The sequence below is a fragment of the Myodes glareolus genome, chromosome 8, assembly GCF_982192425.1.
Source record: "Myodes glareolus chromosome 8, mMyoGla1.1, whole genome shotgun sequence".
Lineage (NCBI taxonomy): Eukaryota > Metazoa > Chordata > Mammalia > Rodentia > Cricetidae > Myodes > Myodes glareolus.
Window position 1 is genome coordinate 68,906,902 of NC_142033.1, and position 23,602 is coordinate 68,930,503.

Sequence of the window (23,602 nt, forward strand, 5' to 3'; positions counted from 1 at the left end):
TCTGAGAAGGCAATTCTGAAAATCCATCTTCCGAAACCTCTGAGAAAAGACAATGTGTGCTGCACAGCCGCTCCATGGCCGCCTCCATCCACACAGTCACACAATGCTGATATCTCCACAAGGTCCCCAATCCACACCAAAGCAGCAGTTCTCCTTAGTAAGCTTAGCGCTCTCTCTCTCTCTCTCTCTCTCTCTCTCTCTCTCTCACACACACACACACACACACACACACACACACACACACACACACGTGTTGTGCGTACACAGCCCCTGTGGCCCTTGATCAACCAGCAAGAAAAGGGTAAGAACATATAAAGTGGGTCTTGCCCCCGAGGCCTCTATTCCTTCCGCCTGCCACTCTCACCCCATCGGCAGCTACAGTCCAGGTGTTCTAGCCTGGCAGCCAACACCCTCCATCAACTAACCTCCAAGCTCAACACCTTCTTCCTAGCGGTGACATGCCCACACCAGACCACACACAAGGAGTGATGCGAGAAAATATGTATCACCTCCCTCATGCCATACATTGTATCATTATCCTGTTACTTATGGGAAACAGAGGCCCAGAGAGTTCATGGGACCTTCACAAGATCCTATGATTCCCACGACAGGACTAAGATTACACACTGATTTTCTTACTAACCAAAGGCCTCTGCCTACGTACTCCAGGTACACAGTGGCCTTGTGTGCCTCCATCCCTGCCCACGTGACTCCTTTTAAATGCCCACTGCTCACAGTCTACCAGACCGAGCACCCTCAGCCTAGCAAGTTAGCTTCAACACCACCTCCCCTCGGTGCCTGTTCTGGGGTTTCCCACTCCCACCTGGTTGTTCTCAGCATTTATTTCTTACAGTTCCCCTGGCTGGGGCTACCTGTTTGCATGACTACCTGTCACTCACACTCCAAGTGCTCTGAAGGCCGCATGAAAATAGACGGAAGCTGGACAGCAATGTGGAGTGTATGAGGCAAAACCTTTGTGCTTCTGTTTCCTGTCTAGACCTCAACTTCTGCAAAATGGGACTAAATAGTCACACCTAGCCTACAGTGCTATTTCAAGAATAAGCAGGAGAGTGGAGGCAAACAGAGTAAAGATATTGCAGGCCCAGGGTGCCTTCCCCAACCACCCGCAGCTGCTGCTGCCACAGCCATTACTGTGACCACTGGAGCCTCCCTCGTCTCCCCCTCCCTCTCCCCCCCTTTTCCCCCACTCACTCCTGCTGCCATGTCCAGTGCTATCTCCCCAGGCTGGTCTTGAACTGAAACCTGAAACTTCTAGAACGGTGATCTGACATGTGTCTTTCTTCAGTCTGTCAGGTACACTGTCACAGCAATACAAAGGCACTTCCTCTTGTGTGTGTGGTGTTGGGGACAGCAGGCAGGTGTTGTGCATGTTGGGCAAGTACTCCACCACTGGGCCATGTTCCAATCCAGCATTCACTTAGTGTGTATCTACATGTTTGTACAGGTGCACATATATACATGTGTGCATGTAGAGTCCAGAGGTCACTGGTGTCTTCTATATGCATACATGTTTGTGCAGATGCATATATACTCATGTGCATATAGAAGCCAGAGGTCATTAGTGTCTTCTGCATGTGTACATGGTTATGCAGGTGCACATATAAACACATGTGCATGTAGAGTCCAGAAGTCACTGGTGTCTTCTGTATGTGTACATATTTGTGTAGGTGCACAGATACATATGTGTGCATATGGAGGCCAGAGGTCATCAGTGTCTTCTGTATGTGTACATGTTTGTGTGGGTGTACAGATACATATGTGTGCATATGGAGGCCAGAGGTCATTAGTGTCTTCCATATGTGTACATGTTTATGTATGTGCCCAGATACATGTGTGTGCATATGGAGGCCAGAAGTCAGTGGTGTCTTCTATCACTCTCCATTCTACTTTTTGAACCTGGATCTCTCCCTGAAGATGGAGTTCACTGATTGGCTAGACTGACTGGCCAGGAGCCCCAGGAATCCTCCCTTCTCTGCCTCCCCAGCTCTGGGATAACAGGCACACCAGCGTGCCTGGCTCTTTATATGAGTTTTGGGAATCCGAACTCAGGTCCCCATGCTTGTATTCAAAAGTTTCACTGACTGCGCTGCCTCACCAGCCCCTAAGTTTACTTTTTAAAATCAATCTTCCTAAAATGACACTCAGTGTTAGTGTATAGCTCAGAGTCTGACGGCAGATAGATACCTGGGCAACCCTAAAACATTTCTGCGCGCCTTTGTACAATCTTCCTTTGCCTAAAAGTTTTAAGATTCTTCACTTTTAAAACAGACACACATGCACACACAAACACGTGTGCGCGCGCACACATACACACACACACACACACACACACATACACACACACACACGCCACACGCCAGCAAGATGGTTTGGCAGTAAAGGTGTTTGCTGCCAAGTCTGATGACTCGACCCCAATGCCTGGAATCCACATGGTTGACAGGGAATCGATTCTCAAAAGTTGTCTTCTGACCTCCACATATGCAGTGTGTGACCACATGTACACACACAAAATATATAAGATAAAATGAAGGTTAAAAATTAAGCATGTATGTGTATGTGGGGGGGGGGGTATGTGTATATGTGCCCACACACTAATCCAGCCTTATTCCAAGCAACATTTCATGAGCTCACAGGCTGGGTACATTCTTCTTAGTACACACTACGTATTAAGATAGTCTCTTGAGCCCTAAGATTTCTCGAACCAACTAAAGCAGTCAGTCTCACTAGAAAGCACCCGGGGTAGCAATGTTCCCAGTGCCAGCTCTCCAAGTCTGCAATCCATACTTGCACGTACCAAATCTAGCCCCGGGGCTTGTACACAGCATATGACATGAAGCCACAGAGTGCCAGGCCCATCTTGGTAGCCCACCCAAACTGTGTCTGGTCCCACAGCCCTGCTGCCCGGGTGTGAAGGAGCAGACATGTGCTCTGGGGAAGTTGAAGGATCTGCGTTCGGGCTTGGGCTCTGGCAGCAGGAGGGACAGAGTGAAGCAGGAGGTGGTGGCCGCAGAGATGACCAACAAATGCACAGTTATGCAGAGCGGCTGATCTGCCTGCATCTTAGCTTGCTGCACTATGTTAATAATTCAGTCACCGCATATCAGAACTGCTCTGTGGAAACCCACTAGGGTGTCAGTCTGCATGCAGAGGGGAGGGAGGCTTCCTACAGAGGCAACAGACGGATCCCCTTCCAAGTCCTCACTTCGCAAGCCAAATAGCTGAAAGGAAGCCTTCTGTGCCCTGAGCAATTAGGCAAGAAGTCTGTCAGATGTCTGCGGTCTGAAAACGGACTGGGGGAGGGGGACGTTTCAGCCTAGAAAGAGGGAATAGGGTAGATTCTCAGGAACTAAATCAGCCTCCCAAGGTCTCTAGTTTGCTTGATTCACTGCACACTGGAGTCACACCCAACTTTGCAGCCTGCCTCCTGGATCCTATCAGTCTAGCATCAATTTCCTTATTCTCCACCCCACTGCCAAGGCCTCACCCCAGTCAGAATGAACCTTGGACACTGCCATGTACCTGCAGGCGTTCCTTTGTGTGCACTGGGTCCTTCTTCCTGCTCCATGGGAAGGGTTCCTATTCATTCTTCAAAGGCCCCACTCGACCCCCACCTCTCACAGCGCCACAAAACCAGCTGGCACAGGACACACAGGCAGGAGAGAAGAGAGGAGCGGCTGGGCCGGAGCCAGGTTCTAAAGAGCCTTCCTCTCTTGTCTAGTGCATAAAGGAATTTGCAGTCCACCTCAGGCAGCAAGAAGTTAAGTTGTGAATACACACCTGGCCAGTGTGTGACGGGAATGTATCTGGTGACCGTGCTAGGGAGGCAGGCTGCCACTACATCAGGAGCCATGACGTCTGATTCTCTAACATCAAGAGGCACACAGATATGCAGCCACTCCTGTCCAGAGCGTCCCTCCACAGTGACCCCAGTCCACAAAGAGGAGACACAGCCATCCCCGAAGAGAAAGCAAAGCAGCTCAGGTGTGCCAGCCACTAACCAGCCACACTGGGAAATGCCTGGAGAACGTGAGGCTGTGGAACTGGAGCTCTGTTCTCAGATTCTGAGCTATCATCCTGTCTCCCCAGTTCCTGGTGTGCTTATCACAATGCAGCTGCTGGGTCTGTCTTAGTTTCTGCTCCTGCTGCTGTGATAAAAAACAAAACAACAACAACAACAAAACAAACCACCCTGATAAAAGTATCTCAGGGAGAAAGGGTGTCTTTGGCTCACAGTTGCACGTCACAGTCCATCCTGGAGAAGTCAAGGGGGCAGGAGCTGGAAGCAGATGGTGACATCCAGTCAACTGCAGACCATGGGTGCTGTGCTCAGCTCAGCGGACACTGCTGACACTCTACACAGCTCAGAATCCTCTGCCTAGGGAATGGGGACACTCACTACGGACGCTCCTCCCACTTCGCTTAACATAATCAAGGCAATCTCCCGTAAACATGCCTACAGACTACCTAACTAGGCAATCACTCATTAACACACTCATTAACATAATCACTTGCTAGGTGATTCTAGGCTGTGTCGAGTTTAGAATTAAAATTAACTCTCTCGGGTTTCATCCCAGAGGAAAGGAATGGGCACATCTGGAAGCAGGGCTTGGCTGCCTCAATTTCTGTTTTGTTGCTATGTCTATAGTGCAGGGAATCAAATTTTTGTGATGTTTCAGCAATGGTTTTCAACCTTTCTAAGGTGGTGACCCTTTAACACAGTTCCTCATGTTGTGGTGACCCCCAACCATAACATTACTTTTGTTGCTATTTCATAACTGTAAGTTTTACTCCTGTTCTGAATCATAATGAAAAAATATCTGTGTTTTCTAATGATCTTCGCAACCGCCCCCACCCCCGTATAAAGGTTGTTCAACCCCCAATGGGGTCACAAGTCACAGGTCAAGAACTGCTCTGCTAGGGGCTAAGCCAGGGCTTTGTGGGTGCTAAGCAAGTGCTCCACCTCTGAGCCACACTCCAACCTCACAATCTACATTGCTGCACACTGGTTTCTTTGTGCGGTGGCATCATAGGAAATTACAGGGAAGCTGACCGTCATGTCGGGTCTGCTCTGTGAGCCGCACAGACCCTGACAAGGTCTCCGGTGCTTGGCACACTGGTGCTGAAGAACTCCGTGTCTGGTGGATCCATCGACCCACAACTGTTTGACAGGATCTGCTGCCATACTACATGCCCAGCATGTAGTTTCTAATTTGGTTTTTATTACTATGGTAAACACCATGACCAAAAGCAGCTTGAGGGAGAAGGGTTTATTTGGCTTCCATGTCCCAGTTACAGTTCATCATCAAGAGAAGACGAGGTAGGAACCTAGAGCCAGGAACTGAAGCAGAGGCCATGGAGGAACACTGCTTACTTCCTTGTTTCAGCCTGTTTTCTTATACAACCCAGGACTCCCTGCCCATGGTTGGCACCACCCATGGTGAGCTGGGTCCTCCCACACCCATTGTTAATTAAGAAAAGGTTCCCACAGGTCAATCAGATAGAAGCAATTTCTCACTGGAGGTTGTCTCTTCCCAAATACGACTAGGCATATGTCGAGTTAACAAATGCTAACCCACACACCTGATCTCAGAAGAGATCTGCAGCAAGCAAACATGGGCATGTCCTGTGTGGCCCCACCATGCCCTCTTTCCCTGTGTGACGTTTATGCAATGCAATGTGCCGTCACTACGTTCCTGGCAGCATTGCCCCTTCATACTGTTGGCATGAAAATACTGCGCCCGCCCATTGACGGCATCTGTGATGTAATGAGCTAACAGAGCTCAGAATTCAGACGAAGCTGACGAGATCCCAGTGCCTGCACAGCTAACAGCCGGCTGCGTACTCCCTTCTCACATTTGCACTTACAACTAGAACACTACCTGTGAGCTTCCAGCTCCGGCCCAGCTCGTCACGGTGACGCAGGGAGCAGCTGCTGAGAAGAGACTCGCATAGCTGATGCAAACACAAGTCTCTCCTCTGCCTTCCTCTGCAGCTTCCAACTGTAGCAGCTTCTAGGAGCTCTGCACCCTTCTCTTCCTTGAAGGCCAAAGTCCTTCTGAGCTCCACCCTGGGTCTGTTCTCCAATGCCTGGCTTTGGGAAGCCACATTTCCAAATCAACTTTGACTTGCAATACCTGTTGGTCCTGCTATGACCATCTGGTGAGCCACACTCTTGACCAATGACCACAACTCCATAATCTGCCATTAGTTCCACAGCAATAAGAGCCAAATACTCTCTGAGATGGAGTGGCATGAAGTGTCTACAGCCCAAGATCCCTCGCTGTCCTTACCTTCTTTGGAGCAAGGGCACAGGTCACCAAAGCAAGCAAGAGTCAGGCGTTGGGGGTTGGAGTTCCAGCTTAGCTACCTTCCCCAAGAGCCTTATATACACCAGCCTCAGCTGCCTTCATGGTCTCTGCCACTGGGCAGTGAGACCCACCTTTCTCTAAAGCACCACCCCCAAACATCCCCACAGGCACGTACGTGATAGAGAGCCCCAAGGGCTGTGTGCTGCAGGGGCAACAGAGTGCAGTCACTTTCTTCCTGTGGATAATTTTCAGCTCAAAGAGAAAAAGACAAAGGCACAGAAAGACAAGAGAACCTGAGGTTCCTAAGAGAGGAGATAAGCAGACATACAAAGGTCAAGAGGTCAGGGCTCAACATCTTCTCGGTGTCTTGGAGGCCAAAGTCAAAGGGAATTTCAGGCCAACGGCACCAAGCTTGGATGAACACTCAAGACAATAAAGCTATTGTCTCATAATACAGAGGTACATATAAACTGGATTCAACAGGATTTTCCCAAAAATTCATGTCCTTTCGGTTGGAATATGATCTCATGAAGAGACAAGACCACTGAGCTGCCACTGGTTAAGGTATACTGGTTTGGGGCCCAAATCCACAGTGGCTACTGTCCTTCCAAGTAGAAACCCCGGAGTCAGGCACAAGGAGGCAGAGAGTGGAGTAGGACACACGCAAACCGAGGAACCAGAGAGCTGCTACCACTCCTGGGCACTGGACGAAGAATGAAGGGTCCTCCCCAAACCCTCTAAGTGAGCAGCCCTCCAGTACTCTGACCTTGACTTCTGGTCTCTAGGAACATGAGGAAATGTAATTCTGTTTTTAGACACTCAGTTTATGGCAATTTTTATAGCACCATAGAACCTCGTGTGTGTGTGTGTGTGTGTGTGTGTGTGTGTGAGAGAGAGAGAGAGAGAGAGAGAGAGAGAGAGAGAGAGAGAGAGAGATTTTTAATTGTCAGGTGCAAGCAAACCAAAGCTCCTGTCCTGAACAACTTAACCAGCCTAGAGCTGGCCAAGCTCATGGTAACCTAACCATCTGGAGACATACACAGAGGTTGAGAGTCACAGCCTGGGGAGAGGGCAGAGGAGACAGATGTGCAAAGGACGACAGTGGGGTTCAGGGTACAGCAGGAGGCAGTGCTGCGAGGTTGCTGAGAGCCACGGTTGGCGAGGTAAACACAGCAGAGCAATTCAGCCAGGCAGGCTGACTTCCAGGCCTCGACGGAAAGGCCAGAAAGCAGCAATTCCTTATCCACACTAACCACCTCAAACACAACACAAGAGGGCAGCTCGGTCTCCCTCAAAGCTCCAGCCACAGGAGGCCTCCCCAGGACTGGGCTGAGCTGTACACCCACAGGCCCACCACCAAGCTGTTCTTGCCAACGAACAGCTGCCCAGTGGCAAAATGGTCATGTACTCAATAGTGATGGTGTGACGGATGACAGATGGGCATGCACTATGGTCCCTGAGATCCCACATCCAGGTGATGCTGCAGCTACCTCCTCTGCGGAATCGTTCTGTGATGTTCTTGCCTAAGGGCATCATCTCTCTGAGCAGGTTAAATGGCGCATGACTGCCCTTTACTTTCTCCACGTCCTGGATGAAAAACAAGCTCAAGGGAGATTTACTATGTCTACAGAGGTCACAGGGTCCCACAGGATAATGGTAAAAAAGGGGGTGCCCTGCAGGTCCCTCTTACCAGCAAGAGGGGAGACTGTGATTGGCAATCTCATCAGGACTTGTGCCACCATGGGTAGAATGTCACAGCAGGCTGGGAGAGCAGTCTTCACTCTGCTTCTTTACCTCCATTCTCATCATCATCACTGGCACCAGCAGCATTACCAGCACCAACACCAGCACCGGCAGCATTACCATCATCATCACCGGCAGCAGCACCAGCACCAGCATCAGCACCAGCACCAGAACCAGCACCAACACCGGCATCGGCACCAGCACCAGCACCATCACCATCACCGGCAGCAGCACCAGCACCAGAACCAGCATCAGCACCAGCACCAGAACCAGCACCAACACCGGCATCAGCACCAGCACCAGCACCAGCAGCAGCAGCAGCACCAACACCGGCATCAGCAGCATTACAATCACCAGCACCAGCACGGGCAGCATTACCATCACCATTACCATCACCAGCACCATCACCAGACCCTTCAGTCATCACCACAGCCAAACAGAACCATCAGGGCCCAGACGGAAAAGCAGGTAAAGCTGTTTACCTTGCAAGTCTGGAGACCTGATTTCATTCCTGGAACCCACGTAAATGTGAAAGGAGAAAACTCGTCCCACAAAGTTGTCCTCTGACCTCTACCCATGTGCCATGGTACATGTACCACCCCCTCCACACACACAATGATCCATTTTTAGAAATCTGTCAGCATTTAGGTCATCCCAGCATGTAGGAGGCGGAGGCAGGAGGATGGTGAGCTTCTGCAGAGCCTGCTATGACACAGCCATTTCTACCCTGTCAGGATTCCTCTGTATGGAAGACCAGGAAAATAAGAGAAAAGCCTCACATACTAAATTGTGCTGACTCGCCCAACCAGGAGGCCTCGAGGGCAGTCCAGACGTCTCTCAGGAAGCTGGGGTCACCCGAGCTCCAACTGCATCCCCGGAGTTGGAGCTCGTCTGAGTTTAGAAAGTCACTATGTGACTCCATCTGTGCCTCTACTAAGTGGTGATGCTTTTCTGGAACATTCTTGCAAAGTGATGCAGACATTCAATAACTGAGCAGCATGGAAATTTATGGTTAATAAGCAAAAACAGAAAAGTGGGCACTGCACCGCTAGCCACGGGCTCCCAAAGAACCACAATCACTCCTCCGTGGACAGAGACTCACACACAACACAGGCACACAGATGCCAGCGGGAAGTCCCAGTCCTAACTCTCAAAGGCAAGTCCCCGAAAACACTGCTGTCTTTGCTCTCTACAGCCTCAAGGCTGGAGAGCCCCATGCCCTCTCACATATGGGGGTGGGGTGCAGGATGGAGGGCCATTGTGGAAACCACTGGCTGGAAAGCCATCCCCCAGCTGAACATTCTGCCAACCTTTCATTTCCCTCTAGGGGCAGTGGCCTGTCTCTTGGCACTGACCTGATGATGTGTATGTACATAACTAACACGCCCCAGCTGAAGAAAACAGCATCTCCCATAAGAAAGGATGGACCAAGAAAGTGCACAGAGCAGGCCTACATATAAACCCAGGCTGCTCTGGCCCTGACATGGGCTCCTTTCCATCATGTGAGATATGACCTGTTCTGAACTCTGGAGAGGAGAGAGGTCCACCCTTGGCCCATGCATCCTTTGCATCCTGCCAGCCCAGCCCACACAGATTTCCGGTGTCAGGGCATAGGAGTCCCAGGATGGCCAAGGCCATGTTTCCCAAAGTAACTTTCTGCCCTTCTGTCTCCAGGGCTCAGAGTTTGGAAGAGAAAGCCACCCTCCTGACAGGCTCTGCTCCAGTGGATATCTCACCTAGATCACCTCCCAAACCCTCCACTTGCCCCCCTGATCCCCAGCTCCACCATGCAGAGGGAGTGAGGACAGATGCCGCTCCTGGCACTTGAGAGCTAGCAGGTAAAGTGGTTCACAATAATTGCATGGAGTTCCGGGCCTGGACTCCCTGGAAGAGGCAAATCTTCACTAGTCTCCTAGGAGGTTCACCAGGGTTACAAGGGGGCAAACGACAATAAGAAGAAATCCAACCTCATGCCCTTTGAGATTAATCTGCACATCTACACATGTCTCTCAAGGTTGGGAAAGTCCTACCCAGCACTGGCCTCCCACAGACAGGGACAGGCCTGGGGATGAAGGAAAGGCAGCCTGTTCTTTTATTCACAGCCCCACAACTGGCCCCATCCAATCTGTCATCAGCATCGGCACCGGCATGGTGGCTAGAACCCTTTACTCTCTCCAGCATGTAAAGGAGCAAGCTACTCACACGTCCCCTCAGTACAGCGGTCCAGGAAAGAGGACTCTGACCCTCCAGATAGCAGACAGCCATTTCTTTTCTGGGCAGAGCGTTGGCTGCCTAGGGCTGACTTCCTTAGAGAATCTGTGCTGGGTGGCAGGAGTTGGGGACAAGACTCAGGCCATGGGCTGACCACATTTTCCCCATGGGGGAAGCCCCTAACATGGATAGTTATTCCGCTTGCTATGGTGTCAGCAAAGGTGACATTGCTGCTCTGTTGCAAGTCCTGCATGAACCCAGGTGAAATAGCCAATAAATGTATGTTACCAAAAACACTGAAGGAAAATGTAGGAGAAAATGAAAATCTGAGAGAAGAATCCCAACACCGACATTCTGGAAACAGTGCTGTGCAGTCTCTACGGCAGGAGTGAAAGGCAGAAGGTCTTGCTTTCACATCAGTGCTGGCTCCCAAGGAGAGGTCCAGGAAGGAATGTAGACGGTGGTGCCTCAAACCCTCCACGTGATCGAGACATGAAGGAGAAACTGCGGGGATGGATGGGGGACACAGCAACCATGTCTCCAGGATATTTCTGCTCCCAGGGACACATTTTAAAAACTTATTTCAATAAACTTCAAACGCTACAAAGAATTTTCTAGAACAGTAAATGAACTTCCCATCCCTACATCTGGAGGCCCCCGAATGCCCACATTTCTCCACAGCTGCTTCCCCCGTCTATGAAGATGCATCTCTGTGCAGAATGCCTATTTTTATGAATCTCTTTTAAGTCACAGACATGTGACTTCTCATCCTGAACACTGTGACTTTGATCTTAAGATGAAGGGTGATATAAAGATCACAAGACAGTCTATCCCCCATGACAGTGGGTTCCACGTCTGTGAGTTCAGCCAACTAGAGAGGAGAATTATTTTTAATTGCATCTGTACTGACACATAAACTTTTCCTTGTTGCTTGTTGAACAAAACAGGGTCCAAACAAGCGCTCTGCACTGGCTTCCACCACATCAAGTATCACACAAAACCTAGAGGCCGCTAAAGGCGCACAGGGCATGTCCATGGGTTTCCTCAAGCACAGCTCCGTCAGGTGCATTGTGGCATTTCAGTGCCTGGTAGAACTGGTTCCCTGCAGACACTGAAGGTCAGCTGCACAATTGCCAACTAGAAACTCTTCCATTGATGATACACTTGTTACCACCCACAGGCCACAACAATGCCCTCCAGAGTGAAGTGATGCTGTTCCTGACCCAGGCCTCAGAGCAGGTGTCCAGCCTGTCAGTGCTACTCTGAGCCACAAACTTCCCCAGAATGTTGAAGTGGACACACATAATATAATGACAATGGCGAGTAGCCAGTAGTACCATCAGTCAAACTGTGGCCTTTGACAAATAAGGAGCAATGTGATGGCAAGCCCCTGACTAACGCCAGGTTCCATGTTCAAGAAGCCTTTAGGCCTGAAGGGCCTATTCCTGGGATGTGGAAGGTGTGGCTTGGAGCCAGGAACTTGGCTATGCATTTCTGGACCGTCTGGGTTGGCATGGAAGGTTGTACTGGTGCTACAGGCCTCAGTTTCCACGTCTGCAAAGACCCAGAACTCCCTCGCTAGGGTAAAAGGGACAACTGGAACAGGAAACCAACCAATCACTGACCACCTTGACTCTGAACCCAGAGTTAGTAAAAGAAACACACCCTGGATCTGAGACCTGGGCCAGAGAAAGAAACATCTTTATCCCTAAACTCAGGACTAAAGACATGTGGCCTGACTCTGAAACTAGTGTCAAAGAAACACACTCTGTCCCTAGAATCAGAGCCAGCAAAAGAAATATGCCCTGGTCCTAAGATTAGAGTCAAAAAGCTAAAAAGGACCAGTGAAAGTAACATAGTTTGGCCATAAAGTCAGAGCCATCTCTGCCCTGACCAACTAAACTAACCAATCCCTGAGCAGGGAAAAACAAACCAATCCCTCTTCTCTCTGGAAAACTCCACCCCTAAGAAGCCCTATATAAGCCTCTCTGCCACTTCAGTTAGAGGCTGCTGTTTAATCCTCCCTGGCAGAAGCAGTCACTGTCCCGGACTCCTCCTTCCCAAATAAATCTTTCTGGAAAGAGTCTTGGGTGACGACCTTCATTCACCAGCCCAGACTAGAAGAACCTGGCTGGGATGTCCCTCAGGGGACTGAACTGAAAAACCTTGCTCATGCGCTCCCTCAGGGGCCTGAATAAGGCGGAGCACAACAGAAGAACCTTGCTAGGATGCTCCTTAAGCGGGGCTGAACAAGGCCAGGAATAAAAAAGTAACAACTTTACGCTGGAGCAGGAGGAGATTGTTACATTTCTGCAGGGGCTCCCCTTTAGCAGAGTGTTTCCAAAAGAAGAAACATCTTGGGCCACACAAGAAACTGAGAGCTCTGCTAGGATGCTCCTTAAAGGGAACAGAGCAGAACTCCGCTGCAGCCGCTCTCTAGAAGAGCAGGATCCTATATCCTGCAGGGAGACCATCCCCCACCGCACCCAGCTTCAGGTAGCCTGGCTTCCCGATAGTCAGGACACCTGTCCTCCAGGGCTGAGCTGTCCTAGTGTGGCTCCAGCCTCTAGAGTTGTCCTAGTGCGACTCTACCCCTCCAGAGCTGTCCTATTGGGGCTCTAAGTATAGCCTGGCTTCCTGATAAGTCAGGAGATCTCTGCAACACTATAACTGTAACAAATTCCCCTACACTCGTGATCTCCTGGAGAACAATTAAACACATTATCAGGACTAGAAAGATGATTCAACCAAGTAAAAATGTTTGCCACACAAGTCTGATGAACTAAGTTCAATTCCTGGAACCCACTGTAGGAGAAAACCAACTCGCAACAGTTGTCTTCTGACCTCCACCCATATGCTGGGGCACAGGCGCTCACTCAATGCTCCGCTGCTCCCCCACCCTATATGTATGTGCACACAAAAATATGCAATAAAATAAATAAAAACACTTCCCGTTTACCTCAAGGCGCTCCTAAAAAGAGACCCTTCCAGTTCATCCCTGTCTCTCCTTCTGGGCCCACAGTGCCCTCAACTAGACCATGACACCCAGGCAGGTGGCTGCACTTGCTTTTGTTACCCTCCTCTGCTTTCCCACCACTTCTTCCCCCAATTTCATCCATGCAGCCACCTGCCCCTGGACCACTGGGCACCACAATGAGTTCTGATCCAGTGTCCCTTGACCTAGGTAGGTGCCACTGCCTTCTGGGCAGAAGTGGTTAGATACAATCATAAGGCCTGGAGAAGGTCCGTCACCTGGTCCCTACTACATGTCTTCTTAAACCTTCTCAGATGCTAACGTGGGAAAGATTCAGGTAGCAACACTGAGAGGCAGAGGGACTGTTGTTCTGCAGAGGATTGCTGAGGCCAAGAAGGCTCAGAGAGACAGAGGAACTTCCCCCAAAGTCACACAGCTCATATTTGATCAAACCAGGGCACAGACATGTGAGCCCCAGAGCAGGCTCTGCAAGAAGGATTCTGGAGTCAGCATGCCTGAGTTCAAATCACCCTGCAGAGCCATGATAGCAAAACAGAAGGCTGTCACATAGAGGACCAGCGAAATGCTGAGAATAACTGTTCAGTGCTCAGCCCTTAAACTGGACATCTATGTCACCCCCTCAAAGGCTCAGGGAATACTACAGAAAAAGGAACAGAAGGCATGTACAATATTGCAGAAGACAGGAAGGAATGTCGTTAAACACTGTCTCTTGGACACGACGTGACTGTTGAACCTGTAAGCTCAGGGCCTTATGGCTCCCTACGCAAGGCTGGGCCCACCAACATTCCAGCATGGATGGGGAGATGCTCACACAGCTTCACCTCTCCCCAAGGAGCTAGAGACAGTTAATGGTTGCTGGGAGGGAGGGGGGGGGTCATATTTCCCTTGGTGTAGTTACTGGCAAGTTGCTATCACTCAGGTAAATAATCCCCATCCATACTCATGGAGGCAACCTTATTAAATGTAATGGGACACACACACACACACACACACACACACAGAATTGAAAGTAGGGAGACTTAGAAAGAGGAGATTCAATGAGAGGAGGAAGGGGGTGAGAATGTGAAGAGGGAACAGGCTCCAAGTACAATCTATAGATGTATGCATGAAATTATAAAATAACAATTTAAAAATAATAGCAGGTCCGTATACAAACCCACACAGATATAGCCATCTGATTTTTAGCAAAGATGCCAAAAATACAAAGTGAAGAAGAGACAGCATCTTCAACAAATGATGATAGGAAAACAGAATGTCCACACACAGAGGAATGAAACTAGGTCCCTATCTCTGGCCTTATACAAAAATCAGCTCCAAATAGATCAAAGACTTTAATAGGAGACTTGAAACAATGAAAATGACAGAGGGAAAAAATCAGAGAACAGACTTCAAAATTCGGCACAGGTGGGCTGGAGAGATGGCTCAGTGGTTAAGAGCACTGGCTGCTCTTCTAGAAGAAATGGATTCAGTGTCAAACTGGCTCACAACCATCTGTGACTCCGGTTCCAGGGGATCCAATACCCTCTTCTAGTTTCCTGGAGCACACAAGTAGTGCACAGACACACGCAGGCAAAACACCCAAGCATTTAAAATAATTTATATTAAAAACCAAGATGAGACATAGGCAAGGACTTTCTGAGTATGATTCCCGCTGTCAGGGAATCAGGCCAACAACTAGCAAAGGGGATCTCATGGAATTCAGAAGCTTCTGCACAGCACAAGAAGCAACTGAGTAGGAGGAAGCCTGCAGAACAGGAGAAAAATCTTTGATAGCTAGACATTCAACAAAGAATTAATAGGTATACTAAACAAAGAACTTAAAAATAAACAGAAACTAACCAACCCAATCCATAAATGAGATGATGAAGGATAGTTCTCAAGAGATGAAGTACAAAGGGCCAACAAACATACCCCCGAAAAACTGTTCAACCTCACCAGTCACCCAAGAAATGCAAATCTAAAGTCCACTGATATTCCACCCCACACCAGGGAGAACGGAAGTCACTAAGAAAACAACCACTCACAATAATAGAGGGGGAGAAGGGAGTCAGGGTACTGTGCAAGTCTGGGGACATGAGTCTGGACACCTGAAACCCATATAAAAACCTGGAAATGATCGCATATGCCACTTAACCTCAGTGCTGTGCTAAGTAGAGACAGGAGGGTTGCTAGAGTTAGCTGGCTGCCAGCCTAGCTCTGGGTTCAGTGAGAAACTCTGTGTTGAAGAATAATTCAGAAGGTGACAGAGCAGGACACTAGATGTCCTCCTCTGTCCTACGCGTGCGCGCACACACACACAGAGTGAGAGAGAGACAGAGACAGAGACAGACACAAAGAGAGACATAGAGACACCGAGAGACACAGAGTGACAGAGAGACAGAGACAGACACAGAGAGAACAACAATATTGTCAAGGCTATGGACAAACAGAATCCTTACACAAAGCTGGTTGAGGGAGTGTAAACTAGTCCAAACCATGGTGGAAATCAGTTCCTCAAAAAACTAAAACTATGTCTACCATATGACCCACTGCTGATATTTACCCAAAGGACTCCATCAGCATGCTACAGAGATCCTTGCACACCCATGTCTACTGCAGCGCTTCATAGCAACCCAAGAGACCACCAACACAGGAGTGGATTTTAAAAGTTGTCCATTTACACATCCACCGGATGGCTTTCAGCCACAAAGAACAAAGGGATGTCATTGGCAGGGACGTGGATGCAAATGGAGACGATCACATTAAGTGAATTGAAGCAGTGTCAGAATGGCAAGCATGTGTTATCTCATCTGTGGCTCATAGACTTTGTATGGTACCTAAAGCCACGGATGTATACACGACACAAAAGTAGACGTGAAACTGCCTAAGGGACAAAGGAGGCTAACGAGGGGAAGAGCAAAGGAAGGGGAAGAGCGGAGGGTGTGCTAGGCATTCAGTATTATATGTAGGAAGGTGTGTTTCTGGGACCTAGTACCATGAACACTGAAGACACAATGAAACTGTTTTCAAGTATGTATCCAACAGAAGACTCACCATCTCTCTAAGTATATGCCTCCTTCAGAGCTCCAGGGAGCATCAAAGGGAAGCGGAGCAGGGGGAGCCCAGGTCAATGTGAGTTGCTTTTCCTATTTACAATATTATGATTAATTCTGCCATTCTGAACCTTCACAGTGTGCTATGGCTTGAAGGTAAGATGCCCCCACATGTGTGTGCAAGCACATGCGTGCACATGCACACACACATTTGGTTGCTAGTTGGTGGTGCTGCTTTGGGAGGTTGTGGAATTTCAGGAGGTGGGACCAAGCCAGAATAAGTGTGTCATTGGAGTGTGGACCCGGAGACATACAATCCTGCCCTCCCTCCAAGAGTTCTCAGCTTCCCGAGTACCCCAGGGTATAAGCGGTTACCTTACACGCCTATCATTGAGCAGCAGCTCCTCGCCTTCCCCATGATGGATTGCAGCCTCTCAAACCAGGGGCCAAAGTGAGTCCATCTTCCCGTGAGTTGTTCCTGTGAGGTCTGCAGTCACAGAAAGTAGAAGTAGCCAATACTGTGGCAATAATGCCTAGAAGCATAAATGCTCAGGAGCCCCAGGCATCCTGCTCATTCAAATGTGCCACTAACAGGAGGCAGTGGGGGTCTGATCTCAGCCAAGGACTCACCCCAATCAGGCTGGCCTTGGGCAAGCTCTGTCTCAGCTGTGCCCAGGCAGATGAACACACCTCCCTGAGCACACAGGCAGCAAGCCGGCTACCAGGGTGTGGCTCTGTGCCACACCTGCAGAAGGCAGCCCTCTCGGCACAGACTTTCCCCCACTTAAAGGAACAGGTACTTTAGGAATGCCTTGAAGAGGTTCAAAGGCTAAACAGTCACACAGTGATTGCCTTAGTCCCTGAAGCTCCCGTCCTCTCCAAAACAGATGTGGCCTCCAGCAGGGCATGCATGCACACACGATGGTAGTGTCAAAGTTTGTAGCCTGACCACAGAATCACTTTTAGAAAGCCTTAACAAGGGGCTGGAGAGTTGGTTCAGTAATTGAGAGCACTGGCTATTCTTCCAGAAGTCCTGAGTTCAATTCCCAGCAACCACATGGTGGTTCACAACCATCTGTAATGAGATCTGGCGCCCTCTTCTGACTCACAGGCATACATGTAGACAGAATACTGTACACATAATAAATAAAATCTTTTTTTTTTTAAAAAAAAAAAAAAGGCTTAACAAAATGGAGTCAGCCTTGTCTGAGACCTCATGCACACATACCTCATCAAAAACATAAGACCTCATCAAAAAGAAAAGGAAAACAAGATTATAACAAAAGACTTTCACAGATAAAGCCATGCCTAGGAGGGCATCTTTGCAGTAGGAGACAGTCCCAATACAGGCAACTTGCAGCCATGATCCTCTCCCAGCAACACCCAGTGTACAACTCCCTGTCTATGGGAAGCCTCAAGAAACAAGGAGTTTATTTGAAAAATAACCTGCATGTACTTCTCCCTTCTAGTACTTTCCCCAGATGTCCCTAAGATTAATCAGAGCACCCATATCTCAGCTCCCAACCCTGTGCAGAGTCCAGGTTCCATTCTGGTTCTTAGGAGGACACCTCTCTCTGCCTCTCTGCTGTTGCTTTAGGCTGGCACTAAAGCCCTGGAGGAGAACAAGGTGCACCGTGCCCTAGAGTGTCAACAGAGACCCAGTGGCACCCTATCACTACAAGGCTTGAACTTGACCTTAAGCACAACAGGGGCCACTCAGAGGTGTCTGCCTGGAAAGAAAGATCCCTCATACTTCAGAGCCATGGCTCCAGGGCCAACCTGGAGGTCTGCCTGGAAGGCAGCCCCTGTGGGGGTAGAAGACAGGGAGGAAGCTGTGTCTTTGGTACAGTAAGAAGCTGTCTGAGCCAAGGCACAGATGTGAACAGTTTAGGACAAAGAAGACAAGACCTACAGCCCAAGCAGAGAATTCCTGAAGCATTGTTAATGTGTCAGCATCTTCATCTGGTTTCCAAGCTCTGTGTCCCCCTGCAGGCTGCTACCTCTCTGCAGGGTGGGGAAGCAGAGCCCGGTCACCTTGACTCACTCAGCAGGGGCAGCAAGGCCAGGGACTACCAGTTCCCACAATGGAGAAACTGAGACTCGCTGAAGTGAGATGACTCTAGAAGGGCCCATGAGCTCAGGCCTGCCAAGCAGCAGGGTTCTTTTCCCGCTGTCCCCAGTGGAGAAGCCTGGAAGCAATCTTGATCTCTATCAAGGCCAGAAAGAACTGGCGCCTACTGTAAAATAACCAGTGTGACACGGGCCTGTTGTCATGAAGATTGGTCCTACCTTAGGGTCAGAATCTCAGTCAGCACTGTGACACCATACAGGCACTTTGGGTGGGAAAGAAATAGGCAGGTATCAATCCATGTGACCAAGCAGAAAAATAATTAGGAAACACTGCTGTAGATGAACAGGTTACAGGGTTAGGACTTTAAGAAAGGCAATCTGGCCCACTCCTTACCACAGAGACGTTAACGAAGTCAATGGGAATGTATCTAAGCCCTAAGTAGGGGGCAGGGTCTAAATACAGACTCCCACCCCCACCCTTCTGTTTTCACTCCCATCTCACTCACTCTTGGCTCATCATGGCTGCCTCAACAAGCTCTTGGTGTATGCCAACACTGACCCAGAGCCTCAAAACCCCCGGGCCTCCCTACACAGAGCAAAACGCAGGAGAAAGAGCCAAAACCTCACTCCAGACCTTGGATAGAGGTTCAGCCCCAGTTCTTACTGTCCTGTGGCCTTTATCAAGTATGTTGTCTCTGAATCCTGGTGCTATTGGATGGGTGAAGAAATGAGGCCTAAGCAAAGCCACCCTCGCAGGATAGAATGATGCAGGGAACACTCATCCCCACACCAGCGACCCCTGGGGCCTCCAAAGTCACTACCTACATCAGGACCAGGTCCTCTGGGCCACCAGGGTGCCCGACTCCATCTGCCTTCGGACTCTGCTCTCTGCACCCCGCCGCCCATCTGCTTCCTGCACCCTGACAAGTCACTGAACCACAGGCAATTTTAAAAAGAAAAGGAAATCAGTGAACTCTAACAGCCCTAAAACACTAACTTTACTTCCGGTACATATAGCCTGACTTCCGGTCTGACTTTTAAAGTCAGAAGTTCCGTTCTTAAGTCCGCCTTTCTGGGCCACGCCCCTTCCCTGCTCTCTGTTCCCGCCCTTCCGGAAAAGAAAAAAAAAATCCCTACGAGCGAGTCATTTGGTACGTACACACAATGAATAAATAAATAAATTTTTAAAAAGTTCATCCCTTAATGTTTTGTAGTACGTCTCATTTTTTCAGTTGTAACACTGAGCTACCTTACCTTCAGCAAAGCAGCCTTTCCGATCATAGTCTAGTCACCTCTGAATGGAAACTCCACTGACCTGAGTCTCACCCACAGCTAACTCACACCCAGGTCACTTCCTATTTCAAGAGCAGCCACAGCTATCTCCACCTCCTCCAGGGCTGGGCTGGGACCACTGAAACCTTCCACTGGCTATCTGTTCTCCCCAGGACAGAGATTCCGCTCCAAAGCACACAAATAAAGAACAGCCAGGAAGCCTTGGGATTGGAAGGCTGTGTTTAAGAAGGTCAAGTTCACCTCGGTGGCACAGCCTGTGCTCAGGAAACAATAGAACCAGCAGGTGTGTTCAGAGAGGAAAACAGAACTCAAAAAGGTGCATCTCAACCCTTCACCCTTTGTCATGAAATAGAATCTTACACTGCTCTTCCCTGGGCTGACCTGGTCTCCCCACCATCTTCCTCAGACCCACCTGAAAGCCCAAGGGTGTTCAGAGAGAAGCCGGGCTCTCTTAGTCCAGACCCCAGACTCATGAGCCCTCCCCCTTCAATGACTGTTACATCCAGGTGTCTTGCTTCCTCTGGGCATGGTGGTTGAGAACCTGATGGAGGAAGTTACGGTACGTACCACAGAGAGCACTCAGTAAATGTAGAAGCCGGTGGGGGCAAGACAGAAGGACTGAATCCCAGAAGGAGACCTGGCCCCAGGAGGACTGAACCCCAGAAGGAGACCTGGCCCCAGGAGGACTGAACCCCAGAAGGAGACCTGGCCCCAGGTTCACCATGGCCAGGCTCTTCCACATTCCTGACAGCCCAACAGATACTGCAGACTGGACAGAGCAGCATACGTGCACATGTGCACACATGCATGCACGCACACACACACACACACACACACACACACACACACACACACACCAGGAATATTGGTCTCTCAACCCCCATATCCAACCACCTCATCTGCAAAAGGAGATCTGTCAATCGTGCCGGATAGCATGTGAGGAGGTAGTTCAAGACGGCTCCAAGCCAGGCTATACGTGTCTCAGGATAACATGCGTCCAGACTCAGGAGCAGAAGCTAGGACAAGACTGTGCCAGGCAGGGTGCTAGCACCCCTCAGCATTGGACAGCTAAGGCCCAAAGAGACCAAGCACTTGCTCTGGGTCTAAAGCTTTAAGGTAGTCAGGAAGACAAGCCCAGTCAATTCCCAGCTGCAGAGAGAGCTGCCTCTGTTTTATTTCCCACCTTTGGAGCAGCACAGTGCTGCTCATACTCACAGAAGATGCCAAGAACACACTTGGAGATGAGCAACCGGGCTCCTTCCTGCACATGCAGCCACAGCCTCCAAGAACAAAGCACACTGACAAAACCAAATACCACCAAGGCATCCCATAAAACGGTAATTTCAAAACATTCTGGCGGATACTGTGTTTCCAATAGCATCAGACATTTCAATTTCCCACCACAAACACAATTTCTGGGAAAAAAAATAATAATAAAAACCCCTGCTACTCTGACTACGTTACATATGCAGAACCAGACAAGATTGTCACTACAGCGAGAGGTGTTTATCAGCACCCAGGAGAGCACAGCCACAGCCAAGCTTCCCTTCCAACACTGCACACATGAACTCTTCTTTGTCGTTGAGCTTCTTGTGTGTGATCTTACCAGGTGCTGAAAAAGACAGGCGCTTTGGGGCGGGGGCGGGGGAGAGGAGTGATATATATTCTGCAAGAATAACTAAGTATTCTATACCCTCTTCTTTCTAGACAGAATCCAGTACAAATGAAGTAATATGTACCAAGCAATAAGTGTCCACTTCTGCAGCTTTCGCTGAGTGCCAAAACCGTTCCAAAGCTTTTAAGCAATTACTGTTCTGAAACCGGTGACACAGCTCTGACCACACCAAGATGAGCCTCTGGGCTGGGGAGATGACTCAGCAGATACAGCACTTACTGATTAGCATGAGGCCTAGAATTCAGATCTCCAGAACCCACATCAAATGGGGTCGGTATGAGGGTCCTCCTGTAATCCCAGCACATGAGAGGCAGAGACAGGGATTCCCAGGAGCAAACTGGCTACCAAGCCTAGTAGAAATAGATGATCCATGTTCAGTGGGAGAACCTGCTTCAGTATGTAAGGTGAAGAATGATGTCAGCCTTGGAGGGTGAGGACATATAACATGCACACACATATACACATGCATACACATATGAACATGCACACAAACACATCCATAATAAAAATTAAAGCGATAAAAGGAATTACCTCCTGCTGTTATTTCAGCAGAAAGGGTGAATTCCTGAGACAATATAATATAATTAGCAAAGGGTACAGCTAGCAGCCAGAGGGTATGGTTCTATTGTCTTCTTCTCACCTGTTCTGGGGTGTGGCTTCTAGGATCTTTTATTATACTAGGACCTGAGGCTAGAACTACAAGGTTGTCCATCAGGTTCATCAGAGAAAGGGCCAAGCTAACTGTATCATAAAACAAACAGCCCAAAGAGGCCCAGTCATCCAGCATGTCTGTGGGAGAGCAGCTGCCCCTTCTGAGATTATATAAAACCTTGGGGGTAAATAACACATTATTTTAGTGCTCTGAATTTCTTGGAGAAAAACCTCTTATTTCCCTTATTTTGTAGGGAAGAATTCAGTTTCAGACAGGTTTTAAGAATTTGCTAAACTGGGGGCTGGAGAGATGGCTCAGAGGTTAAGAGCATTGCCTGCTCTTCCAAAGGTCCTGAGTTCAATTCCCAGCAACCACATGGTGGCTTACAACCATCTGTAATGGGGTCTGGTGCCCTCTTCTGGCCTGCAGGCACACACACAGACAGAATATTGTATACATAATAAATAAATAAATATTTAAAAAAAAAAAAAGAATTTGCTAAACTCCCCACCAGAATGCAAAGTCTGCAGTTTCAAATACCCCTCATTAGCTCCAGGAAGACTGCCTGCAGCATCCAGGAATCCCTTCTTGAAGTGCACAGGACCCTTATGAGGTCTCCCCAAACACCCACCGAAACAGTCTACCTGGGCTAATGGGAGCTCATCAACTCCCGCCAGACAGGGAAGGAACCAGCATAGGACCAAACTGGATTCTCTGAATATGGATGACAGTTGTATGGCTGGGACAGACTGAAGGGCCACTGGCAGTGGCACCAGGATTTATCCCTACTGCTTGTACTGGCTTTTTGGAAATCCATTCTCTTTGGATGGATACCTTGCTCAGCCTAGATATAGTAGGGAAGGCCTTGGACCTTCTCCAAAGCAATGTGCCTTACCCTCTCTGAGGAGTGGATGGGGAATGGGTTGGGGAGGAAGGTAGAGAGGATGGAGGAGGGGAGGGAGTGGAAACTGGGATTGATATATAAAACAAAAAAAGCTTATTTTCTTTTTAAAAAAATATAAATAAATAAATAAGTAAGTAAGTAAATAAATAAATAAGAGGTCTCCCCAAAGCCTTAGCCCTCCTGTTGTTTCTGTCCCAACTCTGCTGAAATGAGTCAAGAGGCCAAGGGTAACCACACCACTGAGAATGGGTAGGGACGGTTGGTGACATCCAAACAAAGAATAACTTTTTTCTGTGGTTTCCACATCCTTTCCACGCTCAGCGTGGCTTGACATGCATAGGGCACTCCCATCAGAATGCACCTGCTGTGTGCAAAGGGACCCAGAGGGAGGGGGACAAAGAGCTCAGGGCTGTCATAGTTGCTCTCAAAAGGCTCCAGGAAGTACGGTTGAGGGTGATGAGATGGGAAGGTAACTTGGAGCTCAGAGAATGGGGTGCTCAGCCCACTGCAGGGTTACTCACCCGGTGAAGTCAGCTTCACTTCAGCTCAGCATAGAGTGACGGAAATGAAGGACGACACTCTGGCCTGAGGCCCTGCAGACCCTCGAGCGTCCTGATGCAGCCTTCCCTTCCCCAGACACGTACACTCAAGGGGCTCCCAAGTGAGTAGGGAAGATACGATAGCTAGCCCAGGTAGTA

The 23,602-nt window shown here is 49.2% G+C and overlaps 1 protein-coding gene across 8 annotated transcripts in view; it reads right to left on the reverse strand.

Moving 5' to 3' along the window:
* Jakmip1 (janus kinase and microtubule interacting protein 1) overlaps positions 1-16,990 on the reverse strand; it is a 93,477-nt gene extending 76,487 nt beyond the window's left edge. For all 8 annotated transcript variants that reach the window (XM_087909084.1, XM_087909083.1, XM_087909082.1 and 5 more), the window contains exon 1: positions 16,686-16,990. The gene's annotated coding sequence lies outside the window, so the exon portion shown is untranslated. The remainder of the gene's footprint in view (positions 1-16,685) is intronic.
* Between the last annotated feature and the right edge of the window lie 6,612 nt (positions 16,991-23,602).